A 6,072-nucleotide genomic window follows, 5' to 3' on the forward strand; every position below is an offset into this window, starting at 1 on the left:
TCAGATTGAGGTGGAGAATACTTAAGTATCGAGTTCTTGGATTATCTAAAAGAGAATGGGATTCTCTCTCAGTGAACTCCTCCTATGACACCTCAGCTGAATGGTGTTTCGGAGCGTCGCAATCGAACCTTGTTGGACATGGTTTGATCTATGATGAGCTTCACTGAGCTCCCACCTTCGTTTTGGGGCTATGCTCTTGAAACGGCGGTATTGTTGTTGAACAACGTCTACACTAAAGCAGTGGACAAAACACCATACGAGTTATGGAATGGCAAAGCTCCTAAGTATTCGTACTTGAGGATTTGGGGATGTCCTGCTTACGTGAAGCAGACAGTGGGAGATAAGTTGGATAGTCGATCCAACTTATGTTATTTTGTAGGGTATCCGAAGAATTCAATCGGATATTATTTCTATCATCCTACTGAAACAAAAGTGTTTGTTTCAAGGAATGCCACCTTCTTGGAGAAGGAGTTCTTATTGGATAAGAAAGGCAAGATGATGAAACTCGAAGAAATTCGAGAAGAACCCGAGATACAAAATAACGATCCTATACCTCCAGATTCATCACAAGATATGCCTATTACTAGAAGATCCGAGAGGACTTCTAGGCCTCCTATTAGATATGGTCTTCTTCTTGAAGGGGATCAAAGTTAACCTGACATTGGATGTGATCCAAGAAACTTCAAGGAAGCAATTTCTGATGCGGATTTGAATTTATGGCTTGAAGCTATACAGTCGGAAATAGATTCGATGCATACAAACCAAGTTTGGTCTTTAGTAGATCCTCCCGATGGAATTGTTCCAACAGGGTGTAAATGGATCTACAAGAGAAAACTTGGGCCTGATGGTAAGGTACTGACCTACAAGGCACAATGGTAGCAAAAGGTTATAGTCAAAGACAAGGAGTTGACTATGATGAAACCTTTTCACCAGTCGCAATGTTCAAGTCCATAAGAATCCTTATTGCCATAGCAGCATGGTATGATTATGAGATATGACAAATGGATGTGAAGACTGCATTTCTTAATGGAAACATTAAGGAAAAAAATCTATATGATGCAGCCTGAGGGATTCACATCCATGGGAAGCGAGCATAAGGTATGTAAGCTTCAGAGATCGATCTATGGTCTCAAACAGGCATCAAGAAGTTGGAACCAGAAATTTGATGAAACAATAAAGGATTTTGATTTCATCAAGAACCCGGAGGAACCATGCGTGTACAAGAAAGTAGTTAAGGATGCTGTGACATTCTTAGTACTTTATGTTGATGACATCTTACTCATTGGGAATGATGTAGGGATGTTGCAGTCAACAAAGATATGGTTGTCAGGTAGATTCTCGATGAAGGATTTGGGTGAGGCGTCCTATATTCTAGGGATACAGATCTATAGAGATAGATCTAAGAGAATGATAGGACTTACTCAAGCTACCTACATCGACACTATATTGAAAAGGTTTTCAATGGATGAGTCCAAGAGAGGATATCTACCTATGTGTCATAGAGTCTCTCTATCCAAGTCTATGTGTCCCAAGACTGACGAAGAGATAGAGAAAATGACACACATACCATATGCGTCAGCCATAGGAAATATCATGTATGGGATGATATCTACCAGACCGGATGTGGCATTTGCTCTGAGTGTCACGAGCAGATATCAAGCCAATCCCGGTCAAATGCATTGGAAAGCCGTGAAGGATATTCTTAAGTACTTGAGAAGAACTAAGAATGTATTCATGGTTTATGGAGGAAGAGAACTGAAATTGGAAGGCTATACCGACTCTAGCTTCCAAAGTGACGTGGATGACTCGAAGTCAACCTCTGGATTTGTGTTCATGCTCAATGGCGGTGCTGTCTCTTGGAAGAGTTCCAAGCAGGACACCACAGCGGATTCTACCACTGAGGCAGAATACATTGCGGCATCAGCTGCTGCTAAAGAGGCCGTTTGGATGAGGAATTTCGTCCAAGAGTTGGGCGTTATTCCTAAAGCTGTTGGTCCAGTCTCGGTGTACTGTGACAACACGGGTGCCGTTGCTCAGGCAAAGGAACCAAGGTCTCATCAAAGATCCAAACACGTACTGAGGAAATACCACATCATCCAGGAGATCGTGGAAAGAGGAGACATCACTGTCGAGAGAGTGGCCTCTGCAGACAATATCGCTGATCCACTTACTAAGCCCTTGCCAAAACCATTATTTGACAAACATCGCGAAGCAATGGGACTACGTAGTATGACTAGTTGGCTTTAGGGCAAGTGGAAGATTGAAAGAGTTGATGCCCCACTAGACAACTTGTGGCTAAGGGCTTTGAGAGTCTCTTTTTGTAAACAATCTTTGTTTAATATAATATACGTTCTTTAAATGGCGTTCACTTTATCTTATTATTATATAATGATATACTGTTGCTATTTTGATAAAGACCTTGAATATACTAAAGTAAGATGAGATAGTGAATATAGAGAGATCACTGTCATGAAACACATCTTATGTTCACTGTATATTCTAAACAGTTCCTAGTCAATTGAGCCGTCCACAAATAAGGATAAGGATCGCTCGAGATTGAGACTAGCATTTGCGATGCCGAGTACCACGTTTCATTGGTATGGAACATAGAGATGTTCGAAGCATGCAAATGAATATTCATATGATGAATGATCGAACTACCCTATTCGGACTTTTCAAGTGGTTATCACTTATCGAGTGGATATAGTCCGCGGTTTTGTTTGTACACCATTAGTACTTATTACTTGAAACATCATTGAGACTCTATATGCTAGTACTGTGCTTTGACTCGTTTACCGACTCTATTAGGGTCATCAGGTGTCGGGATTGGGTACAGTTATGACACATATAGGAGTCGATGCTTTGTTGTCAAAGATTCACCGCACACTTGCGAGTGTGGATATCCTATGCAATCTGAGGAGATATTAGTGTGACGAATCTCTGGCCAGAGTACATGATGTTTTTTAGGTTACTTGGTTTCCCAGTAGCACATGCGATGTCACTATTTGATCTTCAAGATGAATTGCATAGTTATCGAATCTCAAACGACTCTCGATTTACCAATGGTTGTTGATTCGATCGGGATATAGGGATGAAGGGACCGTACTGTACGCTAACCAAAATCTATTGGTTCTTGCAGGCACTATCAGTGATACCTAGGGAATCATGGGTCAATGTTGCTAGGCGCTCTTACCATGATTCGTTGGGTAAGTCGGAAATTGTTGTTCCGAGTCACAAGGAGTTGTGAGCCCACGGCTAGCTGTATCCCTGAACCATTGAGGGTCACACAAGTAATGAATTTCTAATCCCCGTTGAGATAATTAAATTTAAAGAGTTAGATTTAGTGGATAAAGAAGTAAGACTTCTTATTTAAGAATAGAGGGAGTAAGATTTCCTAAAATGACATAGTGATGGACATTTTTGGAAATCACTGAATTTGGATTCAGAAAATTTATCTTGACTTTAAAAGATGCAAAAATGGTTTCTGTGCACATTGGTGAAATTGGTTTATCAATCTGAGTCACGATGAATTTTATATTAATTTCTGAACATGTGGGCTTTGCTTGTCAGGCTTGAACTTATGACTAATAGGCCCTAAGCTGTTAGCAGCCCACATTATAAATAAGTTATTGCAGTGCAGAAATTACAAAACACAAGGCATAAAATTCGAAACCCTAGAGCTCTCTCTCTAGAGATTTCGGCCGCCCCCCTCCCCTACTGTGTTCGAGAATTTCAGTCTGCAAATTTCGAATTTGCAGTCTGATTTAACAGATCATATATGTTCTATCTCTTCATAGAAACTTCTGATAGACTTTCTAGTGCAGTCTATCAGAGGGATTAAACTTCTGTTCGTGGACCTGATTGAAGAAACGTTCGTTCATCAGTTCCTGGGATATACAACAAGAGCAGTTTAATCTGTTGGTGTCCACAATCTCGTTTCGAGATTTTAAGGTAAAATTTACATTGTTTAAATTTTATGTTATCAATTTTAATCGTAGGAATTTGATACCCGTATGAAATCGTTCAGCTTACCCCCAAGGGTGTGGATTTCGAGTGGTCCTCCGAGTGTAAGGAGAATTTCTGTGAGCTTCGACGGCGGTTGACTTCTGCGCCGGTGTTGGCATTACCGTCAGGATCTGGAGGGTATGTGGTATACACTGATGCTTCTCTTCAGGGGTTAGGTTGTATCCTAACTCAGAATGGGCATGTGATCGCGTACGCTTCTAGACAGCTGAAGCTTCACGAGGACAACTACCCAGTCCATGATTTGGAGTTAGCAGCCATTGTGTTCTCTTTGAAGATCTGGCGTCATTATCTGTATGGCGAGTGTCACCTTTCCGCAAGATTCTCAGATTTGGCCTTAAGGGCAAGTTGTCTCCCAGATTTATCGGTCCGTTTGAGATTTTGGAATACATTGGCGATTTGGCTTATCGACTAGCTTTGCCACCGCATCTTTCCAGTATTCACGACGTGTTCCTCGTATCTCTGTTGCGACGGTATGTGGCGGATGAGTCCCATATTCTGTAGCGGTCTGAGGTTCAGGTGAGCAAGGATTTGACCTATGTTGAGAATCCTATTCGTATCCTAGATTATAAGGATAAGGTTTTGCGGAACAAAGTCATTCCTTTGGTTTTAGTTCAGTGGCAGCGCCGAGTCACTGAAGAAGCTACTTGGGAACTTGAGGACAGGATGCGTGAAGACCATCCTGAGTTATTTTGATTTCATTCTTTATGTTGTATTCAGTTGTAAACTCTGTAAGCGTTTGACTGGAATAAAGAATGTTTCTGATTTCTGTTTTACATTCAGTACTTAAAATCTATTTTCGAGGACGAAACATCTTAAGTGGGGGAGAATGTAGTAGCCCGTACCCGAAATCAGTGATTAAGTGTTAATCAATTCATTAATCCTACTAGTTAAGAGTAAACGTGATTAAGAGAACTCTTAATGGGTTAACGGAGTCCGGAATTGGATTCAGAACACTTGAAAATGGTTTGAGGGTCATCGAGTTCGGAGGCTCCGAAGTCAAGGTTCGGACGGTCCGAAGTCAGGGTTCGGACGATCCGAAGAGTGGTTCGGACGCTCTGAACGTGCTGCCAATAGTCGTCATGGATGACGTCATCATGCTGACGTAAGCAATGACATAATATCGGGTTCGGACGACCCGAAGCCCAGTTCGGACGACCCGAAGTCCAGTTCGAACGATCCAAACTCCGTCTATAAATAGGGGGTGCCGAGCTCATTTTTGAAGTGCACCAATTCCTCTTTTCTCTCTCAATTCCTTAGCCTTCTAACTCAGATCTAGGGAATTCTATGTTGGAACACGGTCGTTCTCCGGATCGAAAAAGAAAGTGACACCCGGTGCAGCGTAAGTTTTAAAATTTTTATATGGAACGATTCCATATGGGTATCAAATTCCTACGATTAAAATTGATAACATAAAATTTAAACAATTTAAATTTTACCTTAAAATCTCGAAACGAGATTGTGGACACCAACAGATTAAACTGCTCTTATTGTATATCCCAGGAACTGATGAACGAACGTTTCTTCAATCAGGTCCACGAACAAAAGTTTAATCCCTCTGATAGACTGCACTAGAAAGTCTATCAAAAGTTTCTACGAAGAGATAGAACAATTATGATCTGTTAAATCAGACTGCAAATTCGAAATTTGCAGACTGAAATTCTCGAACACAGTAGGGGAGGGGAGCGGCCGAAATCTCTAGAGAGAGAGCTCTAGGGTTTCGAATTTTATGCCTTGTGTTGTGTAATTTCTGCACTGCAATAACTTATTTATAATATGGGCTGCTAACAGCTTAGGGCCCATTAGTCATAAGTTCAAGCCTGACAAGTAAAGCCCGCATGTTCAGAAATTAATATAAAATTTATCGTGACTCAGATTGAAAAACCAATTTCACCAATGTGCACAGAAACCATTTCTGCATCTAAAGTCAAGATAAATTTTCTGAATCCAAATTCAGTGATTTCCAAAAATTTCCATCACTATGTCATTTTAGGAAATCTTACTCCCTTTATTCTTAAATAAGAAGTCCTACTTCTTTATCCACTAAAT

This window comes from Henckelia pumila, chromosome 4 (assembly GCF_033568475.1).
Source record: "Henckelia pumila isolate YLH828 chromosome 4, ASM3356847v2, whole genome shotgun sequence".
Classification (NCBI taxonomy): Eukaryota; Viridiplantae; Streptophyta; class Magnoliopsida; order Lamiales; family Gesneriaceae; genus Henckelia; species Henckelia pumila.